This window comes from Cucumis melo, chromosome 10 (assembly GCF_025177605.1).
Source record: "Cucumis melo cultivar AY chromosome 10, USDA_Cmelo_AY_1.0, whole genome shotgun sequence".
NCBI lineage: Eukaryota > Viridiplantae > Streptophyta > Magnoliopsida > Cucurbitales > Cucurbitaceae > Cucumis > Cucumis melo.
In genome coordinates this window covers 19,278,989-19,294,625 of record NC_066866.1, presented here as the reverse complement: position 1 = coordinate 19,294,625, position 15,637 = coordinate 19,278,989, and the positions used below count along the sequence as shown (strand labels likewise).

The window sequence follows — 15,637 nt, the reverse complement described above, 5'->3', positions numbered from 1 at the left end:
TTCTCAATACTTCAGCAAAATTAATGTACTTTATATCATACTCTTTGTTTTTAACTTCCCTACAACTTACTTGAAAGAAGGAAAATGAGATTCCCAACAAATTGCTACACAAATGGCTCGAAACAGAGAGAGTAAAAAAAAGAGTCTTCTGCAATCTCTTGACTTGCTTCTGAAATTAAGCTTATTTCTAGTCCTTTGTTGCTCACACTTTCTTCATAAAAGTTGTATGAAATTTTATAAGCTTTTCAACCATACCTAATAGAGCCTCTAATGCCCTTTGTACAATCTGAAAAACATGAAAAACTGGCACATTCACGAATTCACACCCAAATTTAAGACTTAAGTGCCTCTTCGAAAAACACCAATCTAAAGTCCAAATTTTCTTATGCTTCCTTCACAAAAATTGTCATAAATTGAATGAAATTTCCAGAAAAAAAAACTCACTTTTTAATTCTTTCTGAGGAGTTCAAACTGATGCAAAAACAAGAAGATGTCTGTGAACACCAAGCTTTTGCCATGGCTATCTATCCCTTCATGATTTTCTTCATTTCTTTCACCTTAGTTCACAACCTTTTCCTCTTATTCTTTTTTTTTTCTTCAGATTCTACTTCAACATCTCTATGAAGTTTAAGGACCCAAAGGAGATGAGAAAATGGGAAAGAAGTGTTTGGCGGTGGAGAAAAAGAATGAGAAAGAGAAACTAAATGAACTTCTCTTCTCTCCCACTTTTCCTCTTTATTTTCTTTATTCCATTTTTAAAAGTGAATATATATATATATATATATATATATATATATAATCCCATCTTTCTTTTCATTTCATTTTTTTAAATTCCAAATTGATTAACACAACTTGAACCAAAAGCTTTGTCATTTTCTTATTCAACAACTCAAATTCAACTTATTATATTATATAACAATAGCAAACAATCCAAAGAGAATCTTGGGTTTACAGTCCTTGCTTACAAATGTCAGTGCAAAAAGTAGTCTTTCTTATCACATCATCCCCAACTACCACTCTTGTCTTCTAGTGAATCATCTTGCAAAATGTTGTGTTGGCATCTTGCTTTGCGACCCGTGAATTGCTAGTATTCTTTTTCTCGCAGAGTTAATGGGCACGATCCTCGCTTCACTTCTTGTTTTTGCCAAAAATGGACAAAAAAAATACTTGAAAGCACAGTTAATCAGATGTGATCACTTATGTAAGGTGCATTCTTTTGACATTACAATTTTAAGCTAAAAGCTACGCATTTTTTATCATTTTTCTCACTTTGACTCCATTGTTCAACCTAAAAGGCCACAACAACATATACTTCTTCAAGTTATCAAGCGTTACACAAAGTTTCTTCTTCTTTGTTTAAGAAGCTTAAGAGCATGTTTTCTAAATTAAGGCTTTTTTATTTAGCCTCTAAATTTATGTGAAGCTCATGTTTGAGCTACGATAAACTTATAGAAGTTGTCTTGTGTAACGCCCCAAGATTTGGAATTTAATTTATTATCTTAAGTGTAGTCATTTTAATTTTTAGATGTTTTGAATTAAGGGAGTTATGAACATTTGATTTTATAGACATCAAGAAATTATCTAATGGTGATATTTATTTGAGAAAAAGATTGAGGTGATTGGTTAGTTTTGATTTTTATGGAGATTGTTGGGTTTAAATAAGAAAGAGATTAAGCTTATTATTATTATTTTTCTCTTTAAAAGGACCATTGGGACCCATGCCAACCACCATCCCCTTCATTGTGAAAAAAAAAAAGAAAAAAACCCTAGCCGCTGCCGCCGCCGTCAGCCGACCGCGCAACCGAATGAAACATCCGTTGACCTGCGCTTCCAGCCGCCCGTCCTCCGCAGATCGGAGCCCGACCCATGTCTCCTCCACCTAAAAGCCATCGTCGCTTACCACGTCTCTTCCAGCAATCTCCTCCGTCGTTGCGTCATTGCCCCGTCGATTGCGCGTCCAGTCGCTGTCGCGTCGCTGCCCCGTTGATCGCGCGTCCAGTCGCTGTCGCATCGCTGCCCCAACTCGCTCGTCCAGCCGCTCTGTGTCGTCGCCTGACCCGCGCCCGCGTCTTGCCGCTCTGCGTCGTCGCCCGACCCGAGCCTGCGTGCGCCCGCTCTACGCTGCAAGTCGCGCCTGCGCCTGCACCCTTCTTCGTGAGCTAAATTCCAGCCAAGTCGCCAATGGATTTTCGCCTCTCCAGCTGAGCCAGCTGAGTCGCCAAGCTTCCTTTTAGCCCTGTTTTGACCCACATTTTCGGTAAGCCTCGGTAGGTTGATTTTGGTTTTAATCTATCCAGCTAAGGTTATTTTGACCCTAACTAAGTTGGTTGTTGGATTAAATTGACTTAGTTAATTGGAAGCTGAGCAGGGGATTTGTCCAACTAAGTCCAAACCGAGTCCGGCCTTGATCTTGGGTAAGTCACTTCAATTGAGTTTTTGGACCTAAATTCTTTGAGGGTTAAATTATTAAATTGTGGTTTCCTGACCATTTAGGACTTTCGCCGCTTGGGGAGCGTATTGTTACTGCTAAAACTTGCTAAGTAACCTCCAAGTAAGGGATTCTCCTACTAGACCTCCGAATTACATTACAGAGACCGCATGTATGAATATATTGTTACGCAAGATTGATAACTAAGTATATAACTTGAGGTTTTGAAAGAGAGACTGGTATTAAAATTATGCTTACCATTGACTCTATGGACAGTGTGTTTAGTGCGTCGACGCTATCGCCTTCGCCCTATTGATATAGTTTTTGTGGTTGAGAATGACGGGATATAGTATGTTATGGTTTGATATGTTATAGCATGATTTGACGTAATTATGACATGTCATGATTTTACAATGATGTGAATTGATGAGATATTGTGTGCATGCTATGGGTAGGGTGTATGTTAGCTTTTTATTAGAGTCGTACCCACATGGGTGTCCTTCGGGATCACCACTATTATGACACGGGCATGATGGCGATATCCGACGGGGTCGCTCACACTTATGACTACGTAGTCTGACGGGATTACCAGTCTGACATTGACATTGACATAGACATGACGTGAGTGATCCGACGGGACCATTCACAGCCCGATCGTTTAGGTATTCCTTTGTGAATCACCAAAGGCCAGCTTGTTCCTACGGGGGCACAGATTGCACGTGTTCGGGGACGTGCCAGTTCAAGGGTACCACTTTTCAGGACTCTAATAGGAAGTTAACAAGCATCTAGTGGGACTAGTAGTGGGTCCCTTACTGAGTATTTTTATGCTCACCCTTTCCATTTCCATTTTTCAGGCAGAGGTAGAGGTAAGAACAAGGGCAAACTGGCAAGTGACCAGAAGTGATCGTCGTGGGCCATAGGGATACACTTGCTTCCGCTTATGCCAAAATTCAGATTCTAGTATTGCATGTTCAATTCATTCTTTATTGGTTATTTTATTTCTTTAAAACTAGACAGGGCCCGAGTTAGGACTTTATTTTATACTTATTTCCTATTTCCCTTGATTATGTTTATTTAAAAAAAATTTGAGGTTTTGTCTTATTCTATTTTTTTTAAACTTTACAAATTTATTTACCCTTTTAAATAGTAACGGCTTCGACTTAGTATAAGGAGTTGGGTCGTTACATCTTGAGCATGCGAAGGCCTATAAAGAGTTCAAAGAGATCAAGGTCAGTAAAAAGAGTTTATTTCTTCCCTCTTCACACTACTCCAAGAGCTTATCCTTATCTGCAGGTCTGAGCTTTCGCTCATTTCCTATTCCAACTGAGCCCGACACCTTCAAAATCCCATGGGTTCCCGTAAGTATAAAGAGTCTGCCCTTGGTCCAACTCTCATTTGCAAGAAAGGATGCTCTTGAGATCAACTTCTTTACCTTTTTCATTTTCTACGTACACAAGGCAATCCAATAGTGAGAAAAGTCTACAAATAGTATGTAACGCCACCATTATGGGGTGTTACATAGTACCATAGTACCATAGTACCAAGGAATGAATACATCATGGCTGGATAGGTGGGTGCTCTTGAGTAGATATAGAAAAGGGAAAAGGTAAAGAAGTTGAAGAAGCTTTATCACGCCCCACCCTAAATATCACTCCACACGACCAGAAACCAAACCACCTATCACACAGTGAGCACTACAATGCCATACGTTGGATTCATTCATAACATGCTTAATTCTAAGACTTGGAATTTTCCCCTCGCCAAGACCTGGGATTTACTCTCACCAGTATCATGCGACTTACCTGATTTCTTCGTTCTCGGCTTCTGGCTTTCTCCCTTCATTCAACTATATAGTCTATTTATTTTTTTGTTTGAAAAAACTTCATTTTTCTTTTTATTTTCGACCCTACTTATAAAGGCATTTCACCTCCAAGGATCACTTCCTTTCTTTGCACGTGTTGTCTTATTAATGCACTACGTTATGCTACCAATCCAAACTTGACACGTAATGTAATCATCAACAGCGATTTGACTTTCCCTTGAGACGCACACCCTATTGCTTTGAGAAGCCAAACTTTTAAATGTAGGATCGTTCTTTTCTTCTCCCAAAAAGTCATCGTCGTTTCTTTTTTCCTAATGAGTTATCATGCCGCTTAACAAGACATTTACTTCATCGCCTCAATCTGTTGGGAATATATACTTCTTCTTACGACATCCTGATAAACACCTCGCCATTGGCACCCAATGCAATGCCTTCCTCACTAGTTACCCTTATCGTGTTGTCTACCTTTACATGATAGAATCTTAGCTTACGGGTTTCTCTTCATGTTTCCCCTCTCTCTTTCGCATCCTTTCTCTCAAAACTTCTCAACTCATCCAAAATCAATCTTCCCGCAAAGGTGGCCTCACAAGCTTCCTTTAATTGGAATCCAACATTTACTTGAGTTTTCTTGTGATTTTCAAGGCAAGAGGAAATAGGGCAAATATATAGACTGAGAATCTAGCTAAAAGTTATGAGTGACAAAAATGAATTTAAAAAGAATTTCTAAGTTTGACTTACGAATTTGTATTTTAAACATGCTTTGAGTATAAGCATTTGAATATACCTGATTTAAGATTTTTTTTTTCTTTTTTGCAAAGCATGAGTTTCAAGTTTAGAAATGAGTTCATGAGAAAACATGTTTGAGATGAATTTCTAATGCATTCCAATTGAGAATATTTCTTTAAGCATGAAATTTATATTATACATTTGAATTCTAAGTCTTGAAATTAATGCAAGAGTTTTACATGAACATTCTAAATTAATTGAGTTAAAGTTTTAGCATGATTTTTGAATATGTTTTTAGTCCAAACCAAGATGTTCTGAGTTGATAGCAACTCTACAGGGTAGATTGTCCTATGTGATAACTTGTAGATATACAAGTTATTGTGACCTTTTAGGTAAAATAATGGAGTCAAAACAAAAGATAGAGAACCAAAACGAGTAGCTTTTATTACAAATTTATAATGTTAAGAGAATGCATTGTACATAAGTCACCATGCCTAATTAACTATGGTTTTAAGTATTTTTATACGCAGTATTGCAAAAAGAAGAAATGAAGCAAATCACAACAAGAGTGCGTGCAAAAACTTAACGAGAAGAAGCTGCCTGGCGATTTACATCATTAGGCGAGATGCCACACATCACTCGAGTTGATTCGCTATAAGACAAGAGTGGTAGTTAGACCTGATGTCACGTGAAACGCTACTTCCTAGGCTTTGCAGAGTATAAGGATGGTTGTGCAGTAGAGAGTAATTAATTTGCACCCCAAATATTCCTATAAGTACCTCCAACTTCACCATGAACAAGAATCTGAGGGGCCCTAGCTTAGGGTCAATGGAAGGATGAGTTTTAGAACTTTTTTCCCACCTATAGTTGTAGTTCTTCTTTCTTCACCTCTTCTCTTGTCAACTTCTGAGTGAGAGCTTAAAGAAAAATTAGATAGAGAAGCTCACTAACCATTCCAGTAATTTGTAAAAGAGCCAAGGAATGCAAATCAATGCATTATGCGGCTCAACACCTTTCTTTACATTCCATTTTTGAAAAATTTAATGTATTGTTTTTACTGTTCTTATTCCCATGGGTGAGAGGCCTACATTTATCAATACAATGTATATTTATCCATTGTCAATCTCTTATCTCTTTAATGTTCATCATCTTGTTGAAGTGTTATAAGTTGTTTAAGTATGTGTTATGTAATCAATAAGAGTTCTTTAATTATAAGACTAATCATGTTTTAGCCTAAGCTTGATGTGTAAACTCGAGACTCTCTTTGGAATTTAAAGAAGAATGAAAAGAAAGCAAAGGAAAAAGAAAACAAAGGTGGAATTGTGTGTTTATGTACAAAAAAAAAGTTAATTTAAAAGGAAAATTAAAGAAAAGAAAGTGGGAAGGAAGAGAAGAAATAAAAGGGGGTTTTGGTTTTTTTTCCTTCTCATTCATCTTATCCACCGCCGAGCTCTCGTCCCCCATTTATCTTCACTTCTGATTCTTCAACTTCAGCTTTATGTTGAAAGAAGATTTATAAAGATCAGAAGCAATATTTTGCATTTTAAAGGTTGAAGAGGATGGGGAACATTAAGCTCAATTCAATTTCTGGACAGATTGAATTCACTAAGACATCTTCTAGTTTTTTTCTCGGTTTGAACTCCTAAAAAAGAATTAGAAGATGAAGTTTGTTCTTTTTGGAAATTTCATTCAATTCTGAAGAAGTTTTGTGAAGGAAGTATGAGAAAATTCTGATTTTAGGTTGTTTTTTTTTAAAAGGCATCGAGGTCATAAATTTTTGGGTGTGAATTCGTGAATACTATAGTCTTTTAAGTTTACCGGATCGAACAGAGGGAGGTAGAAGCTCTGTTAGGAATGGTTGAAAATTTTATGAAACTTTCTACAACTTTTATGAAGAAATCGTGAGCTAAATATGATTTGAAGTAAGCTTAATTTCAAAAGCAATTAAGGGGATAGCAAAAGACTCGATTTTTTACTCTATTGTTTTGGGCCATTTCTGTAGTAATCTATTAAGAATCCTGTTTTCTTTCCTTGATATAAATTACATTAATTTTGGTGAAGTATTAAGGAAGTTATGAATGTTTGAAGTTAAGTTGTTAAATCTGAAAAATTCTAGGGAAATAGGAGAAATACTCTTTTATGTCTAAGTTTGGAATTGGGTTAATGTCATCAAAAGTTAGTGTAATAGTACCAAACTATTTAAGGTTTTAACGCTCGATTTTGGTTCATTTGACAGGCTAAGAGGAAATAAGCCGAGTCTACACTCCAGGGAACTAGCATAAGGTTGTCAATGACAAAATAAACTTCAAAACAAATTTATAAACTGTTATTTATGATTTTATTTCTACGAATAGTACATGATTTCTATGAACGATTTCTAAACTGTTATCTATGGTTATATTTCTATGAATAGTACATGATTTCTATGAACGATTTTAAGCATAAGTTCAAGTTTAAGTTTTATGATGAAATTTATATATGAGCACGTTATTATCGACTTTCTGAAAAGTAGCTGAAACCATATCATTTTAAGCAAGTATTGTTTTTAGATTTTCAATTTTCCACGAAACATTCTGAATAAATCTTGAGCTTTACAAAAGATAAAGATAGCATGCATGTTTTAATGTTTTCGTATGATTTTCTTATGTTTCTATTAACTACATGATTGAGATATTGAGCCCGAAGCTATATGGTATCGTGTGCACACAGGTTAGATTCTGTTGTTGACGTTAGTGTACTCTGTAACAACGATGATGTCATGAGTACTAGGCGGGCCCCGCTATGACAAAGACGATGGCAATGTTGAACGAGCCTTACTACATCGTAGAGCTTGTAAATGTTGGTTGTATTGGGCATGCCCTACACAAGGTAAATTTGTCATGTTAGTTAAAATGTTTTGATAAACTTAATATGCCTTACTAGATTTCAATGACTACATGCTGAGTATTTGACAAAGCTATTCGTATTATACGTTATATTTACAAGTTGATTAAAGAGATTTATATGTGTAAAGTTTGCACGTGCTCTTATCTTTAGATTAAAAGTTTTAAATTGAGCCACTCACTAAGCTTTATAGCTTACCCTCCCAAAATGTTTTACCGACTTTCTAAGTAGGGATCAAGCTCTCGGTGCCTGATAGACTGCCTTAGTTTGCTGAAGCTCCCACATCGATTGCCAGTACGTTGTGGGAGTTGTACATAGAGTCTATTTTGTTATGTTGTATACGTCTTTGTAAGGTATAGATTCTCAATAGTTTGTGTAAGCTCTAGGGGTTAAGGTGCCTCCATCAGGTTTACTTGCTAAATTAGTTATTTTAGGGTTGCACTTCATGTATGTCTATGATTGGTCTAGGTTCTGTTGTGTTGTGTTGCATGTAAAAGAGTTTATAAACAAGATTAGTTGTTTATCAGGCTCAAGAGTTCAGTAGAGTCAACAAATATTGTTAAAGGAGAGCGATATCAGTCGGTTTCACGCTGTCTTTCAAACTAAGCTAGCAGGTAGTAAGGGAGGGGGTATGATATGATACCAATACCTGATTCAATTTAAGAGAAGTAACAAAGACCTCACTAAAAACGAGCAAAAGTGAGTTTGGAAACAAACTCCATCCTAGCGTTTTGCCTCCCTCATTTGTGTACAAAAAAGAGAACAATTGTGGTGTTCAAGCACCGAGAGGTCGCTCACCTTAAATAAAGAGGATATGTGATGCTTATAAGTAAGGAAACTTAGATATCAATCGCGTAATTTATCTTTGTGATCTATGTTCTGAAAGGAAAACAAGTGTGGTGTTTAGGCGCTGAGAGGTTGCTTGCCTTAATTAGAAGATGATTAATTGATCTACATTGCATCAAGATGCATCTCGCATGGCTTAAAGCGCCTGCAATGCAGAATACTTAATATACATTACAAAACCCCAAACTTATAAGACCTCTTGGATTTGTCCAGCTTTGGTAAACAAAAGAGGAACTTTTAAAGATTTGGTTCCAAAGTTAAGTGTTTTTTGGGGTTTAAGTTTAAAAGAGAATCAAAAGTGTCATGTAAGTATCATTTGGCAAGTAGGAAGAAGGAAAGCTAAGGAACGATGAAAAAGTTAAAGAAAAGTTGATTGTTATCAAAAGTAAGTGTTTTGGAAAAAGAAATCTTGAAATAGAGGTTGTATGACTCAACCTTGTTTGGCCAAGATAAGAGGCAGAGTAAAGGAAAAAGTGAAATCTCGGTGCATTTGAGGATACAGCAGCCCGAGATGCATGACAAAAAGGTTTTAGAGTTGGAACTTCGAATAATCTTGGTACTTGTTTGGTCGAGCTGAAAGATAAAATCTTAAGACTTTAAAATCTCGAGCAATCTCGGGGGCATGTTTGGTTGAGATTGGAACTTTGAAGTGAAAATTTAAGAAAACTTAGGCCATCTCGGGGCTTTATTCACACGGGATTGGAAGCAAAGGACACTTAGGGTTCTCAGGCAACATCTCGGTGCTTGCTCGATCGAGAAATGAGCAAATCTCGATGAATCTCGAGTCGAACTAAGATGAGATCACTTTAGGACACGACAGACATTTTTCTGAACATTTCTGAGGCACAAGTCTAGTGTTTTTCAGATGCAACGGGTGTTTTTAAAGGTAGCAAACCCACTTTTGTCCCTTTTCTCACCATTTTCAAATAAAGAGAGAAGAGCATAGAGAAGTGTGGTAAGACTTGAGTGTTCTTGGAAGTTTGGAAGCCATTAGAGAGAGTAGTTCGGCAAAGCATCAGTTTAGGTATTCAAGCAAGAGGCATTTGAGAAGTTTCTGTCATTAGTGGGTTAAGAACTCAATAGGAAAGGTTAAGGGCTTAAAGTTTAGATCCAAGTAAGTTAAAGCTCCGTTTCCTTATTTAAGACGATTTAGAGCAAGTTTACAAGTTATGGTTTGTTTACCTAGACTCTAAATCTGATTAGGAGTTCATTGGAATTAGGGCAAGCTTAGTAGAAGTAGTTTTAAGAAAACCAAGTTTTTCGTGACTTCAAAAGAGTTCAATGGGAGTTAATTAGGGTTTTCCTTGAGAAGAAAGAAGGATAAAGGAAGAAGTTAAAGAAATTTTATCATGGCTGAAACCAAGTTTTTAACTTTAGTTTCCTTGTTATTTTCAGGGCAAGAAGAAATGGAACTAAACCAAGAACCTTGCCAAAAGGGTGAGTGATAAAATGAATTTATTAAATGTTATCAAGGCATGTTCTCCAAGTTAATGTTCTTTAAGCTTTCTTCAAGTTAAGGTATTTAAAGCTTTCTTCAATTTAATGTTCTTAAAGCTTAGTAAATGTTTTGAAAATGATGTTTGAGCTTTGTTTAATAGAATGTTTGAAATCAATGTTGAGTTATCTGATTTATGAATGATTTCTAAAGTATGAGATTTCATCAATGTATTTATTCAAGCATGTTTATTGTTAAATTTTTAAACCTAAAGAGAAAAGGATCCTTAAAAAGTAAAGTTTTGCTTTATGTAAAATGATCTTTAAAGGAAAATGTTTGTTTTATGTGAAAAGGATTTCTTAAAAGACATGTTTAAAGGTTTGTTTTAAAGATAAAATGATTTTAAAAAGGATGTCTTCATCTATTAGCTATAGCAGGATAGGTGCTATGTGTGCCTTGAGTTTGTCTCGCAACTATTGTATCAAGGGATAGGGCTTCCATGCCTAGAGTTTCATCTCTTAGGTGTGAAGGTGTGATAAGGGTATCTAGTAGATGCTAAGAGTTTCCATTACATCAACTATGTAAGAGATGAAAGTCTCTACGGACACTTAGTTTTTCAATCTCATGATAGCTATAGCATGATAGGGTGCTATCGATGCCTAGAGTTTCGTCTCACAGGTAATATATCTAGGGATAAGGCTTCCATGGTTAGAGTTTCATCCCGTAGGTAAAAAGAGTTCAAGGTATTACCATGTTCAAAGGGTAAAGGTTTGCTTTATGCAAATGGGATTTTAAAAGGGTTTGATATCGAGCTAGTATTGAGTAACCTCTACCACCTCGCATGAGTAGGTACTTGGGTTTCGAAGAGAAAACACAATGATTTATGTTACTATTTCCTAAATGTTTATAAAGTTGAAGTATTCAAGTTATTGTTCATGGTTTACTATTTCAAAGGTTTAGGAAATATCAAGGATTTGATTTATTGTTTTCTTAAAGGCTTATCAAGTTATCATTTTTAAAAAGGTTTATGAAACGTTTGTGAAAACCAATCACTCACAGGACTCGATTAGCTCACACTCTTTAAAATGTCATCTACTTTCTGGGTACAGTTTGTGCTACTTGGGGTGTTGGACTTATAGCTTTCACGCTAATTTGACTTTAGTTGTTCAAGGGTTGGAGTTAAAGTCTGTTTCTTATAATCTTAGTTGATAGAAGGAGTTGTTCAGTAGTGTTGTGTTTTCTCAAAAAGAATTTGTGAGCAACTGTTATGTTTTCATTGTTAAATGTCTATGTAAATCTTATTTAAAGTGTTTTCTTTGTATTGAAATAAGAGTTTGTTGTGAATTGTGTTTTAAGTTTCGTGTTAAGTTTGGTGTCTTTAGCTTCCACTTGTTTTCTCAATTGAAGGTTAATTGTTGAAGGGTTAGCTAGTATTGTTCAAAAGGGGAGCGATATCCGTTCACTTCAAGCCATCGTTTCAGGCTTATAGAGAAGATGCTTGGGACTGGTGTGACACACATTCCATTATCATTCCATTCCATTCCACTTACAATAGAGTCCTCAGTCTAAATAATATGATTAGTATACTTTTACTTTTATACTATATAGATTTATGCCGCTCGAAGTTGAAGTAGTCATTATAACTAAGTTTAATAGAAATTCCCTGTGTTCGATCATGGCTTACCTATGAAACCTCTCGCTTACACTTAGGCAAATAAGATGAAAACTTGTACTTAACGGAGAGTTAGAAGAAGTAGTAACACATGGCGAGGAACTGTACCTTTTATAGCATGATCCTCGTCTAAAGGCAAAGTCAACACCTTTTTACTGCATAACCTTGTCTCATCGTGTTACAAGTCGTAGAAATAAAACCTTAAATGATAGACTAATGACATTTTTATTAAGCGAATAAGAGGTGCGGAATGAATTCGCATACTCCATCTCGTGTGCGATCTACAAAGAGAATGTATGTATATGTACAAATAAACTACCTAACACTATGCACAGAGGTCGTGTGATGAAAGTATCCAGTAGATGCCTAGAGTTTTCATCACATAGACTAGATAAGAGACGAGAGCCTCGACGGATGCTTATACTTTCCATCTCATGATAGCTATAGCAAATTAGGGTGTTACCTGTGCCTAAAGTTTTGTCTCGCAAGTATTATTGTCATACCCCCTCCTGGACTACCTGTTAGCTTAGATCGAAAGATGGCGTGAAGCCGACCGACAACGCTTTTCTCTACTTGCATCTATCGACTCTGCTGAAATCTTTAACGTGATAAACTTGCTAATCTAGTATATAAACTATTGTACATGCAACATAACACAGTGGATCCTAGACTAATCATAAACATACATGAAGCGTAGCCCAAAAATAACCCATTGTGCAAGTAAACATGGAGGCACCTTAACCAAAACATAACCCAAAAAGGTTTACACAACCGTAGCTCCTAAATTTGCCCAAACTATAAAGTATTTATATCATACAAAGATGTATACATCATAACACAAAGAACTCTATGCACAACTCTAACCACGTAATGCAATCGATATCGAAGCTTCAACATACTAAGGAAGTCTACCAGACACCGGGAACTCGATCTCTACCTGAAAAGTGGGTAAAACATTTTGGAAAGGTAAGCTATAAAGTTCAGTGAGTGACTCAGTTTAAAACTAGAAATTTAAAGATAAGAGCACGTGAAAGCTTATACATATAAATCTGTTTATACAAGTCGTAAAAATAGACATATAATAGTAAGAATAGCTTCCTCAAATACTCAGTATATACGTCATTGAAATCTAGCAAGGCATATCAAGTCTATCAAAATATTTTAACTAACATGACAAATCTACGTTATGTAGGGCACACCCAATACAACAAAAGTTTACAAGCTCTACGATGTAGTGGGGTCCACCCAGCACTCCCATCGTCTTTGTCGTAGTAGGGCCCGTCCAGCACTCACGACAGTATCGTTGTTACGGAGTACACTCAACGTCAATAACGGAATCTAACCTATGTGCATACTGTACCATATAACCTCGGCCTCAACACCTCAGTCATGTAGTTAATGGAAACATCAGAAAAACCATATGAAAACATTAAAACATGCCTGCTATCTTCATCTTTCGTAAAGTTCAATCTTACTTAGATTGTTCGTGAAAATCTATAGTTCTTAAAACAAAACTTGGAAACTCATGCTTTGTTTGAAACACAGTGGTTCAAATACCTTCCAGACATTCGATATTCACATGCTAGCATAAATTTTCATTAAGAAATATAGTCTTGAAACTCATACTTGAAAATAATCATGGAATTTAAATGATTTTCAAAGATTTTCAAATAAACGTGTAGATCAGTCAATCATAATTAATAATTAGGAGACAGAAAAAAAATATTTTCAAAACTGGTTTTGGTCACTCACAGTCTAAGGCTAGTTTACCGATGTGTAAATCCAACCTATTTTCTCTTGGCCTTTCAAACAACCAGAACCGAGTATTAGAAACCTAAATATTATGATCTTCAAATGTTATGTTTGACATGACTCACTAAGGATAATGATAAAGAAGTCTATCTTTAAAAACAATAAACCATATTCCACACATTTCTCAAAAATTTCCATATTCACAATATGATATTCAAATGATCATAACTCTTTCAATATTTATCCAAAATGTGATTTTTTTATGTCAAAATCTGCATTTTGAGGTTCTCTAAAACTTACCTGAAGACATAAAATTCTGATTCCCTATGTATAATCTTAGATATCCCTCCAAACAGAATCACTCTAACAATCATGTACACCACGACCCCTTTAACTTGTCCCTACAATTTAACTTACTTTTAGTCGTTTTTGGTTCACGATTTCTTCATAAGAGTTGTAGTAAATTGAATAAAATTTCTAACCATATCCAATAGAGATCCTAACTCTACCGATACACCCTGAAATACTAACAAAAACCAGAGATTTCCTGATTTCGTGTGAAAATCACCTACCCTGTTTTCTTTTTCAAAATTCATCCAATGAACATCAGAATTTGCTCAAGCTTTCTTCATAAAATTTGTTTGAAAATAAATCAACTTTCAGTAAATTTAAACCTCACCTCTTAATTCTATTTGTGTAGCTCGAAATCAATGAAAAACCAGAGATGTGCTTAGTGAACTATAAAGAAGTTGATCTTGTAAACTCCTTGTCTTCTTCAACAAACACTTCTTGAACTTCTTCTTCTTCCTTTCTCAGCCTTCTTTCCTTTAAAGTCCCTCTGAAATTTGATGCATAAATGGTGAAGAAAATGGTGAAAAAATGGATGAGGAAAACTTGGCGGTGGAGGGAAAGGGAATAAGAAAAGAAAAATGGAAATTTTCTTCTTTTTTCCTTTCTTTTTATCCTTTCTTTTCTTTTCTTTTCTTTTCTTTTCTTTTTTCCTTTTTCTTTTTATAGAAAAAAAACCATTAATTATATACTTAGTTTTCAATTTCTTTTATTCCTTTCATATTAAAAAAAATCCAAAGAAAAATATCGAGTTTACAGTTGTATTGAGCGATAGAGCTTTTGATGACCATCGTGGTGGTCCAGTGGTTCCAGAAGGACCAAATACAAGATGTAAGGCATCAATGATTCAACAATCATTTATTCTTCATGTACAAGAATGGATAGAGTCGGCTTACCCTCAATTTCATGTGCCACATACTAATAAAAGAGACGAAGGACCATTTGGAGTATTAAATATTGTCAATGTTTTCTCCATTGAAGCGGACTATGGGATAAACATTAAGCTTCCATGAACCCAACACTTTGAAGACCTCATGATTTAGTTAATATCACATTTTTATTGTATTTCCAATTTTTTTAATTTGATAAGTTAGGATAACTACCGTTAATGTTTTATTTTGACTTTTTGGTATTTTCATTAAATAGGACAATATCTCTACAAGGCTATATAATGCCTTTATCCTTCCATTTGTAAGAACAATACTTTTGACAAATGCAATTTGAAATCTTATTTTAAGAGTTTTCTCTTAACTTTTTTCATAATTCTTGTGATAGAATGCATGCGAGCCATTAAATCTGGCATTGATCAAGTTTGATTGTGGAGTGACTCAATTTATAACAAGATTTCCAAATCTTGCTTCTAGATATTTAATCTAAGAGGTAATCTAATCCTAACTTTCTCTAGTATAATCTAAATTAGTATAAGGAGGCATTAGTTTCTTATTCAAAGGTTCTTGCTACGCTAATAGCTTGGATCTAAGGACTGAAGATTAGGATTGCCTTATCATTTGGTATCAGAGCCTATCTTAGGGGTTGAAATCAAATTGGTCTTGGGACTTTTAGGGTTGTGTTCTTTGAGTCTTGTTGTTTTACATGGTTCTTAGATCCAATGTCAAAGGGTTTCTTATCATTTGGTACCAAAGCTTTTGACTCTAGATCAGATATATCTTTCCATTATTGCAATATGTTATTCTCTTATTTTTCTTGATTTCAATTTTTTCTAGT

The 15,637-nt window shown here is 35.4% G+C and overlaps 1 long non-coding RNA gene across 1 annotated transcript; it reads right to left on the bottom strand.

The window, feature by feature from the left end:
* Positions 1-12,409: 12,409 nt before the first annotated feature.
* On the bottom strand, positions 12,410-14,474 carry LOC107991315 (uncharacterized). The gene is made up of 2 exons (XR_001763298.2): positions 14,244-14,474; positions 12,410-12,749 (listed from the first exon to the last, which is right to left on the bottom strand). It is a non-coding gene; the product is annotated as an uncharacterized LOC107991315 (long non-coding RNA).
* Between the last annotated feature and the right edge of the window lie 1,163 nt (positions 14,475-15,637).